The 26,980-nt window shown below is 38.1% G+C and overlaps 1 pseudogene across 1 annotated transcript; it reads right to left on the bottom strand.

Moving 5' to 3' along the window:
• Positions 1–23,417: 23,417 nt before the first annotated feature.
• LOC308338729 (heterogeneous nuclear ribonucleoprotein A1-like) lies at positions 23,418–24,524 on the bottom strand (annotated as a pseudogene). The gene has a single exon. The product of its transcript is annotated as a heterogeneous nuclear ribonucleoprotein A1-like (transcript).
• Between the last annotated feature and the right edge of the window lie 2,456 nt (positions 24,525–26,980).

Raw genomic sequence — 26,980 nt, 5'->3', positions numbered from 1 at the left:
TAGCCTTAGATGCAAGGGTATGTGATGAGAGATTAGGAGACCAAGAGGTAAACAAAGATACAGCCTTGATGGGGCTCATCCAAAAAGCAGATCATCAGTTCTAATCACAGCTTCATTGGGGGTAAAGTGACAGCTGAGGCCTCTGGTGTTGTGAGAGATAGGAATGAGGCACCCTCTTGATAAGAGTCAGAGGGGGTTTCTGTATCCACCACCCAATCTGCTGGAGGATCAGAAAGAGCTCTCCTTTAAATCCAGCTCTGAGTGGTAATAAACTGGAAAAGATGGTCTAACCTGGAAACACTGGAGCTCAAAATTACACCTCTGAGATTCAAACTATGTGAGTCCTCTAATCTATGGAAAAGGCTCACTGATATTTAGAAAAGGGATGGCCATTCCAAGTATTCTATACTGCCACAGGCATGGTCAGCCCTGCTCCTCAGTCATGACTTTCTCCTGAGTCATCATAGATCTTCTGAATCCTGAACCCCCAGCACTCCGAATGGCCCCTACCTACCTCAGAGTCTACATGAGAGATGGAAACTCCCCTCAATGCTAGGCCTTCAGAAGACCTCTACTTTAATATATCCTAGACATGTCCAGCTCAGTAGCCCTCCAAATGAGCTCCTGATCCCCCTTCAATGCCAGCATTCAACTTACTTCCAAAGTCCTTCTACTCTTCAACTTCAGCAAGGGACCCCTAGCTTCTCCTTATACACTCAATCTAATAGATCAACCTATCCTGTTGCCTCTAAATTTAAAATAGGCCCATAATCTCCCTCTCCCCCCTTTTACTGCCTGCAGCACAATGCCTGGGTCTGGGTCTTCAGGTCTGAATCTGATTCAGATTGCTGTAACCAGTGTCCCCATTTCTGGTCTGAAGCCCCAAGTAGTCTTCTCAGCATGGCAGTCTGAATGACCCTTTCAAGCAAGTTCAGGCTGCCTCAGTCACTCCTCTGCTCACATGAATGTGGATCACATCTCACCACTTCCATACAATCCTGCAAGACCTGTGGCTGTACGCCTTCTGACCTCAACTGAGCTTCCCTCCTTCGACCTTTCCTGTTCTTCCCTCCACCAGGGAAGCGTCCCCCATTTCCCCACCTCCCCAGAGCTCAAGACTAAGCCCCCCACCCCCACCCCCCGGGGCTGTGTTGTCACCTTCTCAGACAGAGCTTCCATCAGATCCTCCCTACTTAACCCTCACACCTGCTAACCCTTTTAACCCCAGAATTTTTCACCACTGGTAATGCCTTATATTTAGCATACTCTCTTTTTTTTGTCTGTCCCCTGACCCCCAAAGTATATAAATTCCATTCTGAGAAAGCAGGGATTTTGACCCGTATTCAGTTGCAACCCCATCTAAGGAGTCCTGGACACATAGAAGTTTCTCAAAAATAAATGAAGGATTCCTGAGTTTGCAAACCCTGATCTAAGCAACATCTTTACCTGAGCCAACTACTTTTGAAAATGTGGTTGGCTTGTGGAGTTCCATTTGATGCAGTTTGCAATCATCTGAGGGAAAGAGTTTCCTTTTGGAAGCAATTGTATAAGCCTTCAACTCCCCCGAGGGCGCTTTTATCAGCTGAAAGCCAGTTTTGCCATTCATCAGCGGTTAGCGGGAGGGCTGAGCCCACCTCTCTGTGCTCAGTGTTGGAACCCCTCCCGTCTCCTCCTGAGAGATAGGCCTTTCCAGTAGACTCTCTGGCCCGCTGCAGAGTGCGCTGCTAGTGGGCTGTGCCTCTGCGGCAGGAAAGGTGACATTCAGTCACTTGCCATTCCAATACGCATCCACTGCCTGGGTTTCTCTCCCTCGCTTTCTTCTTGCCTTGACCTGAATTAATTCTCTCATTATCTGCCTCCCACTTGGATCAAATCCCCCTCCGACTTTTGTCCTCATCTTGGCCCTGCATTTGCCAATCTCCCCAGGGATTTTGCAAAAGCCAGTGTTGAAAGACCACTCTTTCAGACCCAGGCCCAACTGGCAGCCAAAGAACAAAGAAGAGTGAGGTCTGTTTCAAGGAAACAGCATCCCTGAATGTTCCCCTTCTAAAGAATGCCACCTCCTGTCTGCAGACATCTAAGCCTAAGGAATAATTAAGGGAAGGAGAGAGGCAAGAATTAGTGTTTGTGGAAATTGGCTTTGTGCCAGGAGTGGGAAGGGGCCCATATTCCATAGTTTATCTCAAATAATGGTTGCATGCAGCCTAAAAATTAAGTAACGATCATCTCCTGTGTAAAATGTCACAGGGGACATGCCTGGATTCTATTCAAAACGATTAGGTGACTTTTCATCATCTGTGGACTAAAACCCCATGTCCCAGTTGTGGACACTGGGGCCTGCACACCTGCCTCACCTTATGCCCCATCCCTCCCACCATCCCACCACACTTTCTGGCTATGGAACCTCATGTGTTTTTGCACAAACTACAGCATCTACCATTCACTTTTTTTTTTCCCCTCCCCTCTCCCCACATATAATCACGTGGTTCAAAGTCTCTGTTCATTCAAAGCTCTCCAAGCTGTTATCTTCCTGAAAAGACGTTAGCTGACCACTCTACAGGGTGACCTCCAACTCTGGAAACAGAAGGAAATGCATATTCCGTGCTTTATTGACATTTCATTTCAGCATGAGGCAAAATAATAGTATTTGGATTATCAGTTTTTATGGCTCCCTTGCTTTTAAGTTACATTCCTTTACTTAGTCCATGGTTCTCTTTATTTTTCCATATTCTTTACATTTTCAATGTGTATTTTATTATTTATGTGTCCCCTGAGCCTATCTGCTCCCTGAGGTTAAGACCTAGTTTTGTTTACCACTCGCTCTCTGGGGTCTAGAAAGATGCTAGAACAGAACTGGCACCAGGTCAATATGTTTGAAGGAATGAAGGGAGCCAGTGACACACAGAAAATGTGAATAACATGTTCAAGCTTGCAAAACTACTGAACAAGTTCAGACAAAATTTGAACTGAATTTTGATTCCAAAGCCTATACTTTTACTGCTTCAAATTAAACTCTCATTTTGGTTGTGTGGTCATTTAAATTGCAAAGGCACAAGGTGTTGGAAAGAGGTTGTCAGCACTGAACCTACGACAAGATCATTGGCAAGATAAAGAAGGCATTCCTGACAGAAGATTTGGCCTCATTCTGTAGGTTAGGGGCTCCTTCTCGGGAGTCCCAGGGAACCATGTCCATTGCTTCCTCTTCCACATCCTGGCTCTTTTGAACCTGGGCAATTGTGTTGAACTTCAGCCTGCTCACCCGCAAAATGAAATTAAGAGTGATCTGTAAAGTGATCATAATAAACTCTGAGATTCAGACAGCCTGGTGCTGAATACTTTTATCCTGATTCCAACTCTGACTTTGGCCAAATTATTTAAATTTGCCAACCTGGTATCTCTTTGCTAAACCCCAATGTAAATTAGAGAGAAAAATAGTATCTTCATTGTAACGTAACTTACATGAGCTTACCCATGTAAGTTCCTCAATGCAGTGCTCAATATATGCAAGGGATTGCTTGTTGCTACTAATTTTGTTGTCATCTTCCTCCTCCTCCTCCTCTTCTTTCCCTTCCCCTTCCTCTTCCTCCTCCTTCCCTTCTTCTTCTGCTCCTCCTTCTCCTGCTCCCTCCTCACCCTCTCCCTCACTCTTCCCCTCCCCCTCTCCTTTGCCATCACATTCACCTTCCCTGTCCCCTGTCCTCTTCCTTCTTCTTATTCTTTATTCTTTTATTCTTATTCTTATTCTTATTCTTATTCTTATTCTTATTCTTATTCTATCCTTATCCTTATTCTTATTCCTCTTATTATCAATAGCAGTAGAAGTTGTTTTTGAAGTAGAGGTAAAATCATGGCCCTTTCTGACCATAATGTCAATATTTCTCAAAGACAGAGATGCCATTGTATAGATACCTTGTGTCTAATGTTCTACTAGGAGAATTTATGGTTATAAATATACAATATACTTACAAATATTTGTGGGTTGATTAATGGGAAACAGTAAAATCAATGTAGCTGTTAACTATGACTTAATACTAGTTATTACTGTCTGTGAATAGACTGGGGAATTTTAGTTAAGAAGCTTTGGTCATTTTCAATGTTAAAAAACAAGAAATGGCATAGACTTTTAAGTTTTAAAATCACCTCTTTCCTCATTCTTTTATTGAGATTCACAAAATTCTGCATGGCAAACATATGGGTGGCTATTATTTTCTGTTTGGTCCCCACGGAAGTCTTTTTGGCCTTGTTTATGATTTCTATCATGGTCTTCCTTATTTCATAAAGTGATGTATACTTCTTATATACATCTGCTATGTTTTATAGTCAATACGTATTTACATTCAATAAAACATTTGCTGAGCATTTTTAAATGCTCAGCATGAGGAAGGTAGAGATGAATTAGCACAGAGTCTGAAGCAGGAGAACTTGAATAAATGGTGAGACAGACACACAAACAGCATAACTCAAGATTCCTTAGGTTGTGCCCGCCTGTGGGTACAACTGGATCAGTGCAACAGTGAGAGCAGAAAACTCTCCACAATTCAAGTCCCATCTGCAGTTTCCCTGGAAATGTAGACACAGAGATTCTTCATCCATATAAGTTAAGATTATAGGTGCTGTGCGCCTGGACAGAATGTTTTTGCAAAAGACTGGGCAAGGAATGGATTGGGCCACCTCATGACAATCCTTGATGTTCATGAAAAAGAAGTTTCATTCCTAGGTGCAAGAGCTCAGTAAAGAGTAAGGTTGCTCTTTAGAAACTGGCTCATCAAATTAAATGGGGATAAGAATATAGGAATGAAGAGGGATTAAAAGCCCAACTTTTTCAGTGATAGAGTTTGAGGCAGAGATATTTCAGAGATATTGCTAAATCCACTTCATTGCTATATAAAAACATTTCTATGTTTTCTAACACATTTACACACTCCCCCAGCATGTCTTCACCTAGATGAACACATGTTTCTGTAGACTTAGAGCTTGTAAACATTCCCTTAACAGAAATAATTAGATTGCCAGGTCTCCTGGGACAGTGGTACAAGCTCTGAGCTCTGAGCTTGAAAGGGTAGTAAAAATTCAGTCTTTTTTTCCAATTTTGAAGAATGATTCTTACACAGAGAATCCAGTAGCAACACACTTGCTTTGAAATTTATGTGTATGTGTGGATGTGTGGTATGTCTTCCCAGCAATCAGTGACCCCTCTGAAATGCCTTAGCAGCTAAATGAGATGGGGATTGAGGGCGGCCATTGAGACAGGATCAAGTGAAAAGATGAAAAATGACCTCTTAAGGCTTATATAATTCAGCATCCAGTCTCAGATGATCAGGACAACTTTGTGTCCTCCTTCTCCTGAGAATGCTGTGTGTAACAACATTCTCAGACATCAATAAGCAGATGTCTCTCTTCTGTTTGGTGATGATTGCTTATGACAACCCTATGCCATCACTTTATGGCATCTGCTATGATGATCATCATTTGGTTTTTCTATCAACTTTGTGAGATGCATATGATCATACTAAATTGTAAGAGAAGCAAACAGAAGTTCTAAGAATTAAAAAAAAAATTACCCAAGTTTTCAGAAGATAACTAGTGACAGTTTGGATTCAAACAAAATCTAGGCTCTTTTCATAATGAGTTGTTAGAATCAATAGCGTATATTTTCTATTTGTGGGAGGCAGCCTTCAAGTGAGTCTCAACCTGCCTCCTTATATTGACACCCTGTGTAATTATCTCCACTTGAATGTTGGCTGGACTTAGTGACTCACTTCTCATGAAAAGAATATTGCACAAATGTTGGATTCCCACCTCAAAAATTAGATTATAAATGATGGTGGCTTTCATATTGGGCATTCTTTCTTGCTTCCTCTTAGGTCACTTGGTCTGGGGGAAGTCCTGCCATGAAGGAGGTCTGTAGAGAAGCCCACATGAGTGAACCATGAAGATCTTCTGAGACTTCCTACCACCTGTGTGAACTGGAAGGATCTTCTAAGGCCTACCAACATCCAGAGAAACAGAATATTCCAGTCAAGGCTTCAGATGACCACCTATAGTTGATATCTTGTTTGCAGACTCATTAGACATCCCGAGCCAGAGTCACCCAGTTAGGCTACTCTCAAATTCACAATCCATAGAGACCTTGAAATAATAAATATTTATCATTCTCAGTGGCTAAGTTTGGGGGTGATTTGGAACAACCATAGATAACTAATAAAACTTTCAACATCACTCAAGAAACCAATCTAGTTTTTTCAGTAACATTGCAGAGGAATTAATATGTGCCATTTTCAGACACATGAGAAAAGCTCAAGATCACTTGGCATCAGGGAAATACAAATAAAAACCGCAATGAGATACCACCTCATACCAGTCAGAATGCCTAAAATTAACAAGTCATGAAAATGACAATTGTTGGTGAGTTGTGGATAAAGAGGAACTCTCTTATACTCTTGGTGTGAATACAAGCTGGTATAGCCTCTCTGGGAAACAGTATGGAGGTTCCTCAAGAAGTTAAAAATAGAGCTACCCTACAACCCAGCAATTGCACTACTAGGTATTTACCCTGATGATAAAAATGCAGTGATCAGAAGGGGTACCTGTACCCCAGTGTTCATAGTGGCAGTGTCCACAATAGCCAAACTGTGGAAAGAGCCAAGATGAATGGATAAAGAATATGTGATACACACACACACACACACACACACACACGTATGTATGCACAATGGAATATTACTTAGCCATTAGAAAGGCTGAATACTTACCATTTACACCAATGGATTGGAAGGTATTACACTGAGTGAAATAAGTCAATCAGAGAAAGAAAATTGCCATATGGTTTCACTCATATGTGGAATATGAGAAACAGGGCAGAGGATCATAGGTGAAGGGAGGGAAAACTGAATAGGAAGTCATTAGAGAGGGAGACAAACCATGAGAGACTCTGAACTCTAGGAAACAAACTGAGGGTGGCTGGAGGTGAGATGGGTGGGGGATGGGGTAACTGGGTGATAGGCATTAAGGAGGACACATGATATGATGAACCCTGGGTGTTATGTGAAACTGATGAATAACTGAACTCTACGTCTGAAACTAATGATGTACTGTATGTTGGCTAATTGAATTAAAAAATAGTATGTGTCATTTTCAAAGAATTTCATCACTATAATATACATAAATCCTTATGAAGGAAGCACTTAGCCCCTGCTTTCAGACAAAATAAATTAACATTTACAAAATATAGCAATAGATAGTGTGATTTATATAAATCATGGCATGTTTTAGCACTGACTTTTTAATTTCCAAGTAAAGATGATTTACTTATGGTGATGGCTAATTTTATGTCTCACCTTAACTGGGCCAAGGATGCTCAGTTAAGCATCATTTCTGAATATTTCTGAATATTTCTGGGAGTATACTTCGAGAAGACATTAGTATTTGAATTGGTAGACTGAGTACAGATTGATGTGTTCACCAATGTGGACATCATAACTCAATCCACTGAGAGCCTAAATAGAATAAAAAAGTGGAGGAAAGGCCAATTCACTCTTTCTATATGAACTGGGATACCCTGTTCCTACTGCCCTCACACACCAGCTCTCCAGTTTTCCACTCTTCAGACTCAGGCTGAAATACAACACAAGCTTTCCTGGTTCTCCAGTGTGCAGATGACAGATTGACAGATTGTAGGACTTCTCAGGCCCTATCATCACATGAACCAATTCCTATAATGCATATGTATAAAATCTCTTATTGATTCCACTTCTCTGAAGAATCATGAATAATATACTTACCATGATAACAATGGAAGTAAGAAAAAAATGGATGATAGATTCATTTAGAAAAACTTTAGAATCACTGATTTTAGATTTTAGATTTTAGAATCAGATTTTAGAATCATTGATTTGCTGGGGAGGAGGGAGAGGGTATTCAGGAAAAAAGAGAAGCCTGAAGAGAATGTTTACGTTTTGATCATATATGCCTGGAAAATGGATTTCAAATACAATTTCTTAGCTAATTATGGCAAAACTAACATAAATCAGACATAGAGATCAATAGGGTGGGGCCTATTTCTCTTTCATTTCCCAAATTGTATTTCACTTCTACAGTTTCTCCTGTCTCTTGTTATCTCTTCAAAAACCTGGGTTTAAATATCATTTTATGGACTTAATAAAGTATGTCATTTCCAAGAACTTAGTCATTTCCAATATGCTTCTAATCCCTATGAGGAAGGTGACTATCTCCACTTTACAGATAATAAGAGTCTACACAGTGGGAAGAAATAATAATTGATGATATGATTTATATGGATAAAGACAAGTTTAGCAGTGACTTTTTAATTTCCAATTAAAGATTGTTTATCTCTTATGCATATTTATTTAGCTTGTAGAATGAATAGCTTATTAATTTACCTCAAACTAGGGATTTGAAGGCCTCCCAAATTATGTTATAGCTTATTTCTTTCTTGGAAATCACTGTTCCTTTTCCAAGCTCTAAGTCAAGCTTTGAAGTCTTCAAGTAAATTAGAATTGAATTGCTGTCTTCTGGCTTCTGTGCAACATTCTCCTCACCGTACAAATTTAGTGAACAAAGGACCATGTCCAAACCGTTAAAACAACTTGAATCGTAATGATTTTAAAGAGACCCCCAACTGGGACAATGTCTAGACATGGTTACCAACTGGACTTGGCTATTTCAATGATTTCTGCCATCTTGACAGTTCCCCCAATCAAATCAACTGTGTGAAGATCTACTTTAGTTGGCAAAGCCATTTATATTCTCAGCACATCCAGACACTAGGATAACATCATTATTGTTTATAGACGTTTTTATTGAGGTAAAATTGACATAACAACACACCATTTTAAAGTTTACAACTCAGCAGCATTTAGTATATTCACAACATTATTGATTTGTAGAACATTCTCTTCACTAGAAAAAAACAAAAACCAAAACCCAAAAAACTACGTAGTCACTGGGCAGTCACTCTCTGTTCCTCTCACTTCCACCTCCCACCCCTGACAGCCACCAATACACTTTCTGTCTCTGGGAATTTACATATTCTGGATGCTTCATATAAATGAATCCATATTTATGTGTTTTTTTGGTGCATGGTCTCTTTCACTTATAATGTTGTAAAACTTCACCCATGTTGTAGCATGTGTCAGTATTTCATTCCTTATTACAGATGAACAGCATTCATTGTCTAGATATACATTGTATTTCTCTGTTTGTCAATGGACATCCGTGTTGCTGTACCCTTTGGATATTTTGAATAGAACTACATTTGTGAACATTTGTGTGCAAGTACTTTTGTGAGTATCTGTTTTTGATTTAGTGAAATGTTCCACAGGATTAAAAAAAGATGGTGAGGTATTGAGCAAGGAGTTACTAGAAGGTTTGGGTTGAATGTACTTTCATATGCTCCTTATTTTACTTCTGTTTTTATTTAACTTTTCAGCATCGCATTCTCAGAATCTAGAGAGACCCCTGGCATAGAGCAGGTGTTCTGCAAATATTTTTGGAATAAATGTTACATGTTTCATTTTGGTGCCTGATGCTGTTAATATAACAGTCAATAAATATTTCCCAAATAATTCTTATTTAGTTGAAATTTAGTTGAAAAGAAATTTAAGTTGAAAAGAAAATTTAGTTGAAAAGAAAAGGACATGAGTATATCTAGGACACGAATATTTCTAGGATTTACTTAAAATGTATTTTTCTCTCTCTTTTATGAGCCTGCACACTTCACTAGCTCACCCACCACCTACTACTTGATGATTTGAAGCTTGTTTTCTTCAAAAGTCTTTGGTGTTAGCTCTGAGGGAGGCTCTTAATCCTAAGTCAAGAAGTGCCTTGACAGGCTTGAGAGAGAGAGTTCCATATTTCCTGTTATTGTTAGTGATTCCCCCTGTTATGAGCCTGTTTTATATCTCTCTGTCAATTATGTGTCATGTGTTCTGAATTATACAAGCAGGATTTCACAGCGGCACATATAACAATAGGAGAGTTACAACATGCTGCTCTTATTCTGCCACTGATTTGTTATTTAAACTGAGCTCAGTGGAAAAAAAAATCATTTGTGTTTTTCCTGTTAGTTTTTATATTTTCCTTGTATTCTTACAGCACCAAAACATTTCTCTGGAATGCAAGTTTATTACTAAAGAAGAAAAATAGCCGTAATATTTAAGTTCTTGCAAAAAAGCTTCATTTCACAGTTGTCTTGCAATAAATTACATTTTTCATAATTGTTTAAAACTGTGCTTGGTAATTCACTTGAGACATAGAAAAATAATTAATAATCTTTCTGTACCTTGGGTCTAAGGGTCTATTTGTCAATTTTTCTCTTCTGGTTTGAATGTGAAGCTTAAACTTCAGAAGAGAATGGGACTGACTATTACGATTTACTGATTCAGGACTCAGGGAACAGGAGTTCATCAAGCTGAAATTTTAAGAAAAAAAATTAAAAGGTAAAATAAAGCTTTCCTTAGCACCTGTAGAAAAGCCAGAACTCACATTTCAGACATCTGACAAGAACAATGGATTATGTCTCAAAATACTTGACTCATTTGTTGCAGGGTAAAAATAGAGAAAAGGATGGGAGAATGTTTTAGATCTCTTTTTCCAGGGTCCCACTGCAGCAGCTGGGATGGGGTAAACATTTTAACTATGGATGAATAATGATTTGCATACTTGAATGGCCTTGCCAAGTAGACTCTCCATAGACTTTGGTGATGAGTATTTAATTAGCAGAATGAATATGCTCAGATGGTAACTCTTCTGGCCCAAGACCATTCCTGTTTTCTCCGCTTTCCATGGCAAGTTCAATAAGGGTTTTATGAAGAAACAATTTGTCTCAAAACCACTAAGGACACAAAGCTAATCTTCCATCTGTCAGCTTCTCCCTTCCATAGTGAGATGTGTCTGTGGCTGTCGAGGACCTTCACCTACAGGTCCATCCAAGTGATACCCTTGGAGTACTCACCCTTGAAGAGTATCCAACTTTGGATCCTGGAAGTTCTTTGGCTTCTTGACATTCCTTACACCCTCCTCCCTCATCTTTTAGAGAAGAATGCTAGTTTAATTTTAGACCCCTCTGAAAGGTGGCAGGGACAGCTTGCCGAACTTTCCAGAGCTGATAAGTCAATTATTTCAGTTTTAAATCTGCTGCATACTGTCCTCGGGCTCTGTTTCCCAAAGTATGAGAGGATCTATCACCTTTTCAACACATCACCTGAAAATTTTCTTATCATTTGTCAGAAGGTTCAGTTCATGCTAATCCTCTGGTGGCTCTGAATAGGTTTATAGGGTTATGCTACCCTCCTCTGGAGGCTCCATCTGTTGCCCATCCCTAATCGACTTAACCACTACTCTGTCCATTTCCAGTTCATTAATTTCTTTGTATTCTTTCTTGTCAGTGGGCCCTGGCACATGATATGTTCAGAATATTCAGTCTTTTCTGGCTTTCCTAGCTTCCAACTTGGATTTATGTGTGGCTTTTTCTATGACAGTTTTCCTTGTGTGGTTATTTTGGTGGTCAACCCTGCCTTTTTGACTCGTTTCCCAATTGTTGCCTCTTATATTTGTCCCTCCACTTCAACTTCCCATCTAGAAAGTGTTTCCCAGATGTCAGTCAAGTGAGGATCCAAGCAGTCCTCTTCACTTGATTATCAGTGCTGCAGAGTCACGTTTAACAAGATGGGTCATTTCCATTGCAATTTCGTTTCCTGGCTTTTAATTTTCTCTTCTTCCTTCCCTTACCTGCTTTTATCTCTGACTGAATGACTGCTGTATGCCAAGTACCCTAAAGGGCATTGGATAAATACAAGCAAACAAAGAAATAAATGAAAGCATGATTCCTATGATTGTGATCATCATGGGGAACCAGAAGTCTAGTAGCAAGAATTACAGAACTCAAAAAGCACTTAGGCCACGAATTCAACACCAGTATCTAGAAAGCATGTTCGCTGCTAGACATTCTTGTGAGAAAAGAAGGTTAAGGAGACTGTAGAATAGTAACTATAGTAACCCACCTTTATATCCAGTATATTTATATTTATATTTTATAAATATGTATATATTTTTATATATATGTGTGTATATATATAATATTTATATATTTATATGTATATTCAGTATATTTCTGAATTGCCCCCTAGTGGGGAGAATAGAGACAATATATGGTGGCTTTACAGCAAGAGTTTATAAAATTAAGTGTGGTTACAAATGCTGAATAAGATCTTAATATACTGGGATAGGTGAGAAATATTTCCTGAACAAGCTAATATTTAAGCTTAACATGGAAAAATAAATTGAATATCATTCACTGGAGAAATAGGAGAATATTCCTGGTTTATGATCTTATATAGTAGGCAATAGGTTTTAAGATCAACTTATTTTTAAGGTGTTTTAAATTTAATAATTCATTTTTTAAAAGAAGAAGATTGTTCAACTGAACTAAATAAAGACATAATGGAAAAAAAAAAAAACTTTATGGGTCAAAACGACTATTTGTTTTCTAACTCTGGTCATACACAAAACCCAACTAACTGAAGGACAGCTGGGATACCCTAAGGAAAAGAGCATGATTTCTCAGAGATAAGGGAATTGAGTTGATATAGTTTTCACAGGAAGAGTGGGGGCATATCTTACTGTCTAGAAAAGATACACAGTTGCTACTTAAACACTAAGTGATGGGCTCTTTGACGGCAAACTTAAGGAGAAAGTATTTTCATGTCCAGTTTACAGATAAGAAAGAAAAGCAAAAGAAGGTAATCGATTTGCTGAAGGTCAGACTATTCTTGGAGTAGAAATTAAATTAGAACAAGCTCATTCGCATAGCAGTTCAGTTATTTTTAAACATAACGAATCACTTGGAACTTTTCTTAGGTTATCTTTTTTTAGACCAGGTTGCCTCTCTACTTAACTCACTCTCACTGTCCCGTGCTAGTGGTACACCCTTCTGTGCTAATTATTCTTGAGAGCTTTGTATTCTGTTGTATCTCTCTGTCTCCACATGACCACATCTGACTTTTCCTGTTTACTATGTAAATTAATCCTCACAATAGTCCTGTGAAGTAGGAAAATACAGTAGTTATTATTCCGGAGGTGAGGAAAGTGATGCTTGAAAATATTAAGTAACTTTTCCAAGGTCATCAGGCTTTAAATAACAGAAAAGGAAAAAAAAAAAAAAAAGAAGCCAAATACTTTTATTGCAAAATGCTGGATTCTTTTTTGAGCTTCATTCGTAGCATTAAACCATGACTATATCTTGGAACCATCAGATAAGTTTTACTTTATATTTAAACCAGCTTTATATTTCCAGAAAAATTGGGAAGATAATATAAAATGTTCCTATGTATATCCAACATAGTTTTCCCTATTATTAACTTCTTACATTAGGTTGGAAATTTGTTACAACTAATGGACCAATGTTAATATGTTATGATTAACTGAAGTGCATATTTTATTCAGATTTCCTTTTTTTTTTTTTTAAGATTTTATTTATTTGGGAGAAAGAGCAAGTGAGAGCACAAACAGAGAGGAGGGCAGAGGGAGAGGGAGAAGCAGACTCCCTGCTGAGCAGGGAGCCTGACTCAGGGCTCCATGATCTTGGGATCATGACCTAAGCTGAAGGCAGATGCTTAACTGCCTGAGCCACCCAGGCACCACTTCTTACTTCTTACTTAATGTGATTTTTCTGTTCTAGGATGCCATATTATATTTAGTCTTTTAAGGCTCCTCTTGGTTATGATACTTTCTTAGACTTCAACAAGATTTATCACTGTTGATGTTGACCTTCATCATCTGCCTGAGGTAGAATTTTCAGATTTCTCTATTATAGAGTTATTTCTACCTCCTTTCTACACTGTGTTCTTTGGAAGGAAGAGAGCAGCCTACACTTGACCTGGAAGTTACGCTGTACCTCAAAAGTGTGGGCATTCTGCAAAGGTTACTTGAAATTCTGCTTGGGAAAATTTTTCTCTCCTCCCCTGTACATTTATTCAGTAATTTATTTATATCAGTGTCGACTCACAGATGTTTATTTTATACTTTGGACAATAATTCAATATTACTTTGTTTTGTTGCTCAAATTGTTCCAGTTTGGGGCAACGGTGTTAGTTTCTTTTGAAGTCAAGTTCAAATTTAATTTAATTTCAAAAATCATTCTTTCCTAGTGCATAAGCAATTGACAGAATTGTCTATATTAACTTTGTATCTTACAAACTTGCTACATTCACCTAGTAGTTCCTAAAGCATTTTTCTCCATTTTTAAAATTTCTTACATAGGCAGGCATATATGTGAATAAATATTTTGTTTCTGCCCTTGAAATCAGTATATTTTATCTTATTTTCTAATAACATTGTACTATGTAGGGCTTCCAGCAAAATGTTGAATAGAAATGATGAAAGAAGGTGTCCTTGCCTTGTTTCTGATCTTGGAATGCATGTAGTTTCTTGTCCTTAAATGAGATGTTATCTGTAGACTTTTTGTAGGTGTTCTTTGTTAAGTTGAAGATGTTCACCTCTATTAGTTTTCTGACAGTTTTTCTTCCTTTTTTTAAAGAATCATGAATGAGTATTTCATCTTGTCAAATGCTTTTAATGTATTGGTTGATATAATCATCTTTTTTCTCTTCTTTAGACTATTGATGTGATTAATTACATAAATTGATTTCCAAGTGCCGAAACAACCTCACATTTTTGAAATAAAAGCTCACTTGATCGTATCATGTAATTATTGTTATATATTCTTGGACTCTAGTTGCTAACATTTGGGGGGGGTGGGTTTTTACATCTATGTTCATGAGAGATACTGGTCTATAGTTTTCCTTATAATGTCTTTATGTGGTTTTAATATTAATGTAGTATCAGACTCAGAGAAAGAGTTAGGAAATACAAGTTTCTGGCTTTAGTGCTCTGGCCCTCTCTCTCTCTTTTTTTTAAGTTAATTAATTATTGATTCAACTCCATTAAGATATTTAGTCCCATACAGATGATCTGTTTCTCCTTGTGTGAGTTTTGGTAGTTTGTGTATTCCAAGGAACCCATCCATTTCATGTTATCACATTGTGTGGATGTAGACTTGTTCACAGCATTTTGTCCCTTTTTTTTTTTTTTTTATGTTGATGAGCTCAATAGCATGATCTTCTCTTTCACTTCTGATATTGGCAATTAGTGGGTTCTCTCTTCTCCCTCCTGCTCCTTGGTTAGCCTTGCTAGAAGCTTATAAATTTTATTGATCTTTTGAAAGAAACAGCTTTTGATTATGTTGATTTTTCTCTATTATTTTCCTGGTTTCAATTTCATTGATTTTTGTTTTTTTCTTTCTTCTTCTTCTTCTTTTTTTACAGTTTTTTAAACTTAAATTGATCTTTGTATTTTTTTTGTTTTCCTGTTAATTTCAATTCCACAAAAATCATACACGGCACCCCCCGGACTCCATTAGATTGGAAGTTGATGCTCAACATTCAACTATATTATCTTGTCCTTAATCAATGAAGATCACAACTCCAGTGACCAAAGCTTTTTCTAAATTTCCAGAGATTATGTTATCTGTTCTTTCTTGGACATGGATCACATGTCAAATCTGATTATAGTTTTCATAACTGGGCACTGTCTGTTCTATGAGATAGATGATTTCTTGACTATAAGAAATATTGTACCAAAGTTTGCTGTTTTAACCACACTCAATGTTGTGTTTGGAACATAAAAGATATTCAGTAAATATTTATTCAATGATTCTGAGTTTTATACTGTGGTGAACTCAGAATATAATAATTCAAACAGTGCTCTCCCCAACTAGAAGTAATGTATCTGGTCAGCTTTTTCTAGAGGGGGTGGGAAAAAACAAAACAAAACAGGGAAAGGTTAATGTAGACAGTAAATTTAGTAGAGAAGGCTTCCTCCTCTAGTCATAGGAAACCTGTAATAGGATGATAAAGACACCACACCTTTACCCCAGTCAGATAGTAATAAATATTTTTAAATAACCAGGAGTTTGTTATGTTCTTCCACCTTGGTAAGTAAGGCCCACCCTTGGTTATCTGGGTGAATGTGGATCCAAAGTCCACATCTGTTTCCTTTGAGAATGAAAGAGAAAACTCTGGAAGGAGGAAAATAAGGCCATGAACAAAATCAGAGGCATTGGAGGGCAGCATAACCTGATTTTCTATTTTAAATTAGCACTGTCCTGAACAGAAAAGCAACACTTTGTACTAATCTGTGTAATAGCACACACCCGATTACACAAGAACTCCAATAACAGACGAGTTCTTCACGGTAGAGATTCTTACTGAGTCATATTTATAATTTTAGTATTCCATAACATTACTGAAATTTCTTTTTTTTTTGTCTCATCTCTTCATGCAAGTAATACTTACCAAATATGCCAGAGCAGACACTCAATCCATCTAATATTCCTGGAATGTATCAACAAAGCTCAAGGTCCTAGGAGTCATCTTTTTAAATGTAATCATCTCGAAAGTGGTGCCCCTGTTTCCAGGTCTCTGTGGGAGGGTAGGAGCTTAACTTCATAAGCACCAGTTAGCAAACACAGGTGGTCTAATCACATTGATCAACCTACTCCCCCAGCGGCCCTCAGTACTTTTTCATTAGCATACTCCATCATATAAAAGGCCTCGTGATTTTGTTCCATCAGAGTTGAGTCAGTTTATACTGAAGTGGTCTCTGACTTATGCAGTAGTCTGAATAAAAGCTGTCTTGCTATTTTTAACATGTCACCGGTGCAAAATGTTTCTTTCACTCTAGCCATCTATCTAGTACTTCTCTCCCTCTTATTTAAATAACATGAGCATAAACGGGGGGATCCACAAATAATTGTTGTGCAATTTTATAAATCAATTTTTAGGTTATTACTTAACATTGCTTCTAATGAAGTAGAAGCAAAATTGGAAAGTTTGCATTTCTTTCAACTTGGGTTTCTCTTGATAATTAAAATTTGGTTTTGAATATCATTATGCTGCCTCCAGTTTCTTTCACTTGGTAGCGGCTATAAACATGAGCAGCTCTTACCTTGCAAAGAGGTCCTGCCTCCTGCAGAGGGGGTTTCCCACACTTTAGAAGATCAAACAAAATGATTTCCACATGGGTCATTGCAATCATGCTCATTTGAGTCTTGATTTTTCTTGATGTTTGAAGTAATCCCATTAATAGGACACAAAGTGTACATTAGAGTGGAGAACTGAGTTGAGATCAAAGGGTTACCTTTAGTTAAACACAGTGATTGTTTTGTTGTTTGGTTTCATGTTAGACTTTTCTCCAGAAACCACTGGATATCTAGGCATGGAAACTGGGTGGTTTAGTCTTGGTTCACACACATATTATAGACTAGGGGGTAGGCAGACACTTCAGAGCAGTCTTTACTTGTCATGCATTCCCTGAGTCATCTAGTAATGTTGCATGACACGCACTCAAATGGACATTAGGGTTATAGATGAAAGACATAGCCCCTGCCCTCAAGGAAATTGTGAGCTGATGAGAAATAAGGTACATTAGAGAATGATAAGGGTTATGAAACAAGTAGAAGCACAGAAGACAAACAATCATGTGCCTGGGGCCTCTGACCTTCTTAACAATTACTGGATAATATCGAATCAACAAGAATCTCCACCTAGAGATTCCTTCCGGTAAAAAGGCAATTATTTCCAACCACCAACTCAGAAAGGAAAAACAGAATGTTACTTCCTGTTAAAAGGAAGGTAGAACAGGCCATACACACACACACACACACACACACACACACACACACACACATACATCTATGCATAAGTGCTTATTTGTTCATTCTGACTTCAGTGTCGTATAAAAGAAGGTCAAGGCACTCTTCCCATTTGCCCTCTGTTAAAAGCTTTCAGAAGTGACCTGCTGAAATGTGGGGTTGCAGAGTGTAAAGGGTCAGTTCTTTAGAATTTATAAATCCCCTGAAATGCAAGCTTTTGTTCTAGCCAACTATAGGTATTGAAACCTAGACTTATAAATAATAGAAATGCTGTGCTCAGAGGGTCCTCTGAAATTATCCGAGGCAATTTTAAAAAATTATTAAAGTAGTGGAAACTACTCTTCTAGAAGTACTGATGGTGGGCCCCCAAACTACGAGACACAAAACTGGCCAAGACCCAGTGCTGGGTGCACCAGCAGGGTAGAAGTCTTCCCCACCTGTGATATTTTCTTGCAAGTGGAAGGGCTCCATTAGCATAAACCTCTGTGCCTTTTTTGATTCCCTCACCTTCCATCCTTGGGAGATGGGTTGCACATCTGATTGCTGCATGTAAAAGCAAGAACAGAGCATAGATAGCCAAGACACTCCTTTTCTTCCTTGGAGAAGGCTAAGCTTTTCAGAGTGGGAATTTCAACAGCAATTGGGTATAGAGCGAGCTCATTAGAGGGCCCAGCCTCCATGGGGATGGACTGTCTTCCAGCGCTCTTAGTTAACAATGGGAAGTCTACATGAAAAGTCAAGCATTAGGAAGTCCATTTCACCAATACCGTCTGCGTTAGTAATAACAGCAACACTACGATTTCTTTACAGACACCACACAGTTAACAGTGCTGGTAAATGTTAACAAACTAACCCTCCAAGGAAAACAAACAAACAAACAAATAAAAGAACAGATCTGAAGCTTCTGCAGAGTCCCATGGCATAAATAACCCCACCGTGATTTATTTCAAGCTAGCACCACGGACGTCACTGAGGATTTGGGAATACATATATATATATATATATATATATATAAATGACCCTCGTTAACTGGCACAGGATGGATGCAGCTTGGCACTATCCCTTTTTCTCTTACTTTTACCTCATTTCTCAATGGCTGCAGAATCTGGTCATAAGGGAAGGCTCTAATTACAAGCCTCTCTGAAACACCGATATTCAGGTTTCCTGAGTTCCAGGTGAATGTGCTTCACATGACATTACACTGTCACCTGGAAACTAGGATTTTACTACATATTATATAACTGAATACAAAATGAATATATATATATATACACACACACACACACACACACACACACACCATTATTGTGTAAACAATATGTGTGTAATTTATGTGTAAATAATGACATATACAATATCTACTTGTATGTGTGTAATGTCTGTATTTAAATATATGTAGTGTGTGTTTTACAGTTGTGGTCACGCAGGTATAGACATCTGTTGAACCTAATAGAATACTTAAAATGAGTGAATTTGATTTTATGTAGACTTTACCTAATAAAGTTAATTTTTAAAAAGTCAGTTTATTTAGTTGGAATACGAATATAACCTAAATGCTAGTTGTTCAAACCAGGCACAAAGAACCCATAAGATGATAGTGGTTGATTGTTCAGTTGCCTCCAGATCTTCACCCTTGTTAATTCCATGTTTCTGCCCTGTGTTGTCCCTTTATTGATATTGAGTTCCTATCCGCAGTAATTTGGAATAAAGAAATGAAAGAATGACCTGTGTATATGACCAGTAAAATTGCTATTCAGAAACATAGATCAAATACCCAAATTTTTTCTTGTCCAGAGACAGTTGTCTTCTTTAAGCTATATTACACTCTTCGGATTCTTGAACTGGTATGGCGTGACAGGACACAATTACACACTGCTTGTCCTTGGCAGCAAGTATCAACCAGGTGAAAGTTGCATTAGGTTTATAATTAAAATACTACTTTGACATTGAAAGCTCTTCATAGACTGGATCTCAGCTAACTTCTTGAGCTTCTGGCACCTTAACTGATCATCTCACTTTTCTCTTTTAAACAGAAGTTTTTAAATATTTGTTTCTTTTTTATTTCCTCAGAGGCTTCTATTTATTTCCTTCCCTTGGGCTATGGTACAAATTAATAAATACAAGATAAAATTGATCTCCATCATTGACATGATATGAATTATAGCCATGTGGCTTCTAGATACACACACACACACACACACACACACACCCTCAGGTTTTCATCCCAACACATGGCAAACCATAAGATACTTTCATATGGTCTGAAACTCCTTATTTGTCTATCACTGAATATTATCACCTGGCATTTAAATTATATTTTAATGGCATAAAGGTAAATTCCAGAAATAAAATTATCTAGGCATCCTTATTCATACATAAGCAGGTATGATATAAGAAAGCAATTTATATGCTATTTTTAGCATCTACATGAGAATGAGTGCAATCCTTTTTTAACTGTCCCTATAGGAGGCTGTGCATTCCTATGAATGGGAGTGTCATTGCTGAAAATTTTTCTGAAACCATTCTTTTTGAGAGCCACCTCTGGTGCTAACTCTTCCCTATACTAACCAGTGACAACTCTTGGCAAAATCTTGTCCTTTGAGAGTTGACTGAACATCTCAAAACTGCCAAAAGCATTTGGAACCAAGACTAATGAAGATGGCTTGCAGAGAAGCTGGGGACACTGCTTGGAATCAATGACTCAGTGTGACTATAACATAATGAGGCTTTATTGTTTTCTGTGGCTTCTAACCTGTGTCTGAAGTCAGGGCCAAATGCAGAGTTCACTATGGAACAAATGCACTTGAAATCTCTTCTTAATTTCTTAATTTGGGTATACAAAATAATATATAAATATGGCTGGCACATTCACTCTTCTTTCTTATTTTTATTTCTCTCTTGGAAGGTCCTTATTCAATGCCATTGGAACACAGTAATTCCTCACTTTGGTAAAATGTACTTTAAATTCCCTATACCACTTCCATGGAATTGCAGGTTTAAAACTTTATTTACCTTATCCGTAAAGTGGGCACATAATCCCTATGTTATGATTTTTGTGAAGATTAAATGTTACAGCTTGTAAAGTGTCTTTTACAGTATCTGGGCAAAATACATGTATATAACACATGTTAATTATCTTTTCCCTGTCCTTCTTCCCTCTTTTTAACTAATAAGTGTTCAGAATGTTCTAATTTATGAAATTATTTGTTATTTCAACAAATGGTAAATGCTCTAAAATCACAAAACAAACAAACAAAAACATTGCAGCCAATTTCCTCCCATCTTAAAGCAGAAATGCCAAGTGTTTTAGGGATATTCACATTCCACACATGTCATCCTTTTGTTCTGATACAGGAAACTCTTTAGCCTTGTCTGATAAATTCCAAGAAAACATTACTTGAAGTAAAACATTTTTGTAACATTTTCATCACTTTACATATTTGTAGGTGATAATAAAATACCAAAGAGGCTAGGAGAATTTTAGGCATGTGTAAATTTATACAGATATGTTTTCTTAACTTTTTTTTTTTTTAAGATTTTTATTTACTTATTTGACAGAGAAAGACACAGTGAGAGAGGGAGTATAAGCAAGGGGAGTGGGAGAGGGAGAAGCAGGCTTCCTGCTGAGCAGGCAACCCGATGTGGGGGGCTCGATCCCAGGACCCTGGGATCATGACCTGAACCGAAGGCTAATGCTTAAGGGCTGAGCCACCGAGGCGCCCCACAGACATGGTTTCGATTAGTTTGTTGAACGATCTTATTTGTTTTCTCCTTCTCCTTCTTCTTCTCTTCCTTCTCCTCCTCCTCCTTCCTCCTTTTAATTTTAGGAAATACAAAGAAGACTGGTAATGAAAATATATACAAGGCTTTCCAAACAGTATTTATTTTTGAGTCCCAACAAGCTCAGCTGCAAAGAGAAGGTGCTGAAATGCTAATGATGCCAAGTTTGAACTGAGCATGTGCCTGAACAGAGGTTAGAGCCCCATGGAGCACCTTGCTCCCACAGTCCTCCATTTGGAGGCGATGCAAACTCACTCCACTTTGTGAAGTGGCTACACACTGTGAACACAAAAGCAGAATGATGGCATTTGGATGAACCTGCCAGTCTAAATTTCATTTTCTCCCACAAGGTCCATAATAGCCACAGAACAATTCTTCAACCAGACTGTTCTACAGATAACAGATAACACCTCTCCTCTGGAGATGCAACTCCCTTGAATGAATCATTCAATTATACAGTATATTTGTTTTCAAGGGGCAGGTGTGGTTTTGAGATGTGTTTTAGAGAAAGTAGACCAGAATCCGTCATTACATAGAAAACATTCAGAGAATTCCTTAGCAAATGCAGTGATTTTACATTGCAATTTGTATGTATGGGAAGAACTTAGAATGACTTTACCAGGCTTCTCCAAAGAAGACTCCCACCATGGATTTTTCATTCTGTATTTTCGGTTTTAGGTGTAAGCAGAGTGCCTGATGTGTCCAACTGCTACATTTGTTCTCCATCTTTTAGGGAGAGGTCTATCCCTTTATCTTAGTTGATATTGTGCATTACATTTCCTGGAGTTATCCCAAAGACAATTGAGAAGATTGTTGGGGTGAAATTTTGGGAGAAAGAGATTTTTTAAAAGATTTTATTTATTTATCTGAGAGAGAGAGAATGAGAGAGAGAGAGAGAGAGAGCATGAGAAGCGGGAGTGTCAGAGGGTGAAGCAGACTCTCTGCTGAGCAGGGAGCCTGATGTGGGACTCGGTCCCAGGACTCCAGGACCATGACCTGAGCCAAAGGCAGTTGCTTAACCAACTGAGCCACCAGGCACCCTGAAAGAGATGGTTTTTAAGAGGCAACTGCACAATATTTCAGGGAGAATACAGCTGTGGTGAGCAGACCTCATTCATGAACATTTAGTGTTGAAAGAGTCTTCAGGCTAAGATCCAGATGGCCTGGGCTTAAGATAAGAATAACTTGATTGCTTTGCATGAAAACATAGATTTTCTATAGGTGGTCCATGAAGAAAGAGATAAGGATTCTCAGAAATAAATAGATGAAAGAGTCTGTGATAAAGATAAATAGCCAAGTGCTAGCTAGGAGTCAGGGATGCTGTAAGATAAGACACTGATGAGGTAGATGTTTGGACTGGATTCTTTGAACCTACCTAGTACTTAATTATTATAAGTTATTTGTTGATTGATTTTTTGCTATTACCTAGTTGGCATTAATCCCCAAATTCAGTTAAATTCTACTTGGAAAAATGACCCTGTCAAAGCAGTGCCTTGAGGAAATTAAGGCCAAATTGTTGGGTTTTTTTGTTTTATTTATTTATTTATTTATTTATTTATTTATTTTTAAGACACATTTATTCAGCATCATGATCAGACTATTACATTTAGCAATCAACAGCATGGGTGCCAAAAAAAACCAAAAAAATCTACATCAAAACCCTTTGTTGGAATGCTTTATACTTTCCACAGAACAGAAACTAAAATAACCTGTTATACAATTAGTCACAAATACAGTCCTCGAGTTTTTTGCTCATACACGTGACTATTGTCTAAAACATTTCTTCGTTGTAGCAGCTAGGCCCTGCCACCACTGTACTTGCCTGAGTTCACAAATCTGTTGTAACCTGTAGCTTCCCTGTCACTTCTCTGGCTCTCCTCTCCTGCTAAGCTTTGTTTCCTGGCAGTAATTAAAACCTGTCACTGCGGTAGCTACTGCTACTGCTGGAACCACCATAGCCACCTTGGTTTCTTGGTTTGGCAAAGTATTGGCCTCCACCACCATAAGGGCCAGAGCTTCTGCCTCCAAAATTGCCTCCTTTCATGGGTCCAAAATTTGAGGATTGATTGTTGTAATTGCCAGAATCATTATAGCTTCCGCCACCTCCAAAGTTGCTTCCACTACCACTGCCATAGCTGCCTCTGCCTCCTCCATTGTTATAGCTGTCATAACTGCCACTCCCGCCATAGCCACTGCCCTGGTTTCCATAACCCTGTCCACCACTTCCATAGTCTCTGCTTCCTCCAGAGTAACCAGGGCCGCCTCCTCCATAACTACCATCATTACAAAATCCGTTATAGCCATCCCCACTGCCACCATATCCACCACCATCTCGATTACCACCAAAGCCACCTCGACCACTGAAGTTTCCTCCACGACCAAAGTTGTCATTCCCACCAAAACCATCTCCACGACCACCACCAAAATTTCCAGAACCACTTCAACCTCTTTGGCTGGATGAAGCACTAGCCATATCTTGCTTAGAGAGCGCTTTCCTTACTTCACAATTGTGGCCATTCACAGTGTGGTATTTTTGAATGACAATCTTGTCTACAGAATCATGGTCATTAAATGTTATAAAAGCAAAACCCCTCTTTTTGCCACTGCCTCGGTCAGTCATGATCTCATGACTTCAATGTTCCCATACTGTTTGAAATAATCTCTTAGATGATGGTCTTCATTGTCTTCTTTAATGCCACCAACAAAAATCTTTTTCACAGTTAAGTGGGCACCAGGTCTTTGAGAATCTTCTCTTGAGACAACCTTCTTTGGTTCCACAACTCTTTCATCCACCTTGTATGGCCTTGCATTCAGGGCTGCATCCACCTCCTCCACAGTGGCATATGTGACAAACCCAAAGCTTGGTGTTTGGATCTCTCGTTACCACACAGTCCATAAGTGTTCCCCATTGTTCAAAATGGCTCCTCAGACTCTCATCGGTTGTTTCAAAGCTCAGACCTCCAGTGAAGAGCTTCTGCAGCTGTTCAGGCTCTTTGGGAGACTCTGACTTAGACATGACGGTGGTGGGAGGGGAGACTTTAACGATGCTTACACGGCAGCGTCCACAGGCAGAAAGCTGTTTGTTTTATGTTTTGATTAATATTTGGTACTGAGAGGGGAACAGGCCCCAGGAAAAACAATAGGAGAAATGGTCAGAATTAAGTAGAAACAACGTATTAGAATAAGAAGAAATTGAGAAATGCAAGCTCTTGTCAGGAGATCCCAAAATATTGGAAAGTGGGTAAGTAATGTAGGTTGCCCACAGTTTGTATTTGTATATGCAGGTTTCATTTTTATTTACCTTTTTTTCTTTTTGAGAGAGTGAGCACCTGTGAGCCAGGGCAGGAGCATGTGGGGAGGGGCAAAGGGAGAAGGAGAGAGAGATTATGGCCCTGAGATCATGATCTGAGCCAAAATCAAGAGTTGGACACTTAATCAATGGGGCCACCCAAGCACCTCTCAATTCATTTTTATTTAAATGTCATTGTCAGTATAAACCCAAAGTCTTGAAGTCATGGGATATCCAGGGTGCTGACACAAGATAGCAATCTCAGTATCTCCATTCTGGATTTATTAAAATATTTTGTTCACTTTGCTATACTTTTTTGAGTGTGGGCATGGATTTCCATAGGCTACAATTCAATTGCAAATTTCTAGGCATGATATTTGAGACCTGTGGGTCCATCTACTTCTTACCCACACTTCATGTTTACACTGTGAGAATTTTCAGTAGACCTATCTGCAAAATAAGTAATAAATAAATAAAAATAAGAATTGTCCCAACTTGATCAGGAATGGAAACAACTTACAGAAATTTGTCATGACACCATTTCCCTAGAAGAGGAAGAGCGTCATCCTTGGTGATGAGAAAGAACCTTTGTGAATGGTGTAATTCACAGAATCTTCCGTCTGGGGAGAAATTAGTATTCCTGACAAATGTTAAGTGATTTTTCTGTTGAACTTTAACAGGATTAAGTCTTATTCTGGGAACTTTACCCATCCAGTTGACTGTCAGCTAATTCTCAGTCAAGAATTCAATGACCTTTAAGAAGATTTTCTTTTCTTTCTGTATCTAATACGATTATCTGTATCTAATAGATAATCCTACAAGTTTACCTATTTTTTCTCTTGTGCTGTAAGATACCTACTAAGAATAAATCTATTAATTGGCCCATTAGGGCTTTAAAAATATATATATATATCTCATGTAAAAATTATAATGAGACTTTGACCTATGCTTATAACCATACTATCTGGAGAGTTCTCTTTAATACAAACAGTAAAATATTTTGGTTTCCTCAAAGCAACCAAATACAATTCTGGAGCTCAGATGGTACCAGGCAACCAGAATTACATGAAATGGAAACAAACCCATAAAACAAAATACATGTATAAAGGAAGATAATACTTGTGGTTTGGATAAAAAATACTAGAATTTCCTGTTGGCAGTATTTAATAGATTTGTACTGTCTGACCAGGTAGGTACTGGATGCAAACAGTTACGGAGCATTTGAAATGTTACTTGTCCAAGTTGAGATGTGCTATAAGTATAAAATACGCATTTGATTTTGAAGACTTTATTAAAAAATAGGATGCAGATTATCTTATAATGTTTATAATGATTGCATGTTGAAATAACATTTTGAATATATCAGATTAAGTTAAATGTATTAATAAAATTAATGTTATTTGCTTCTCTTAATTTTTTTAATGTAACATCCAGAAAAATTAACATTACACATGTAGCTTGTATTTGTGGTACCCATTATATTTATATTGGAGAGTGCTATCAGAGACAGTGGGAGATTTTTTTTTTAAATTAGGGGTTTTATTTTGTGTATTTTGTTCACTTGTTTTTATCTTATCATCTCTAAGTGAGCTCGCTGTAAAAATTATGGAAAGTGTTTTTAACTCAACATTGTGTGGTTTAGTAGTAAATGAAGACTTCCATCTGATGGATGACTAATAAAATAAATAGTTCCTGGATTAAAGCATAGCAATAATTTTGTGGTTCCATTGGCTTAACACATATTTACTAAATGTGATTAGTATTACTAAACTTCTAACGGATACCGAGCATAGTACTATGTCCTGGGGATTCAGTGATGAACGATGCAGGTGTTTTTCTCCCCTGTGTGGAAAGTAAGTAGGTAGCAGGTATCACACTTATAACTGTAAGCATGGGGGGGGGTGTCACATGGGATTTTAAATTTTACATGGTGATAATGGTAAATAAACAATAACCACTGATAAATAACCAGAGGATATAACCTAGTCTGGAGAGTTCTGAAATGGGCTTTCTGATTTAGTGGCTTTTAACCTGATACCTGAAAGATCAATTTATATTAGCTAAGTGAGAAGAATACTAGAATAGGATCCTCTTCAGTTCAAAGCCTTTCCCAGAGAGGGATTCTTCTGAGAGCCATCAGGTTCTGAGTGTCTTTGTCCTGAAGGAGACATCTGGGCAGTACA

The sequence above is a fragment of the Martes martes genome (genome assembly GCF_963455335.1).
Source record: "Martes martes genome assembly, chromosome: 2".
Lineage (NCBI taxonomy): Eukaryota > Metazoa > Chordata > Mammalia > Carnivora > Mustelidae > Martes > Martes martes.
The sequence above is the reverse complement of the archived record's forward strand: the minus strand, read 5'-3'. Positions and strand labels throughout refer to the sequence as shown.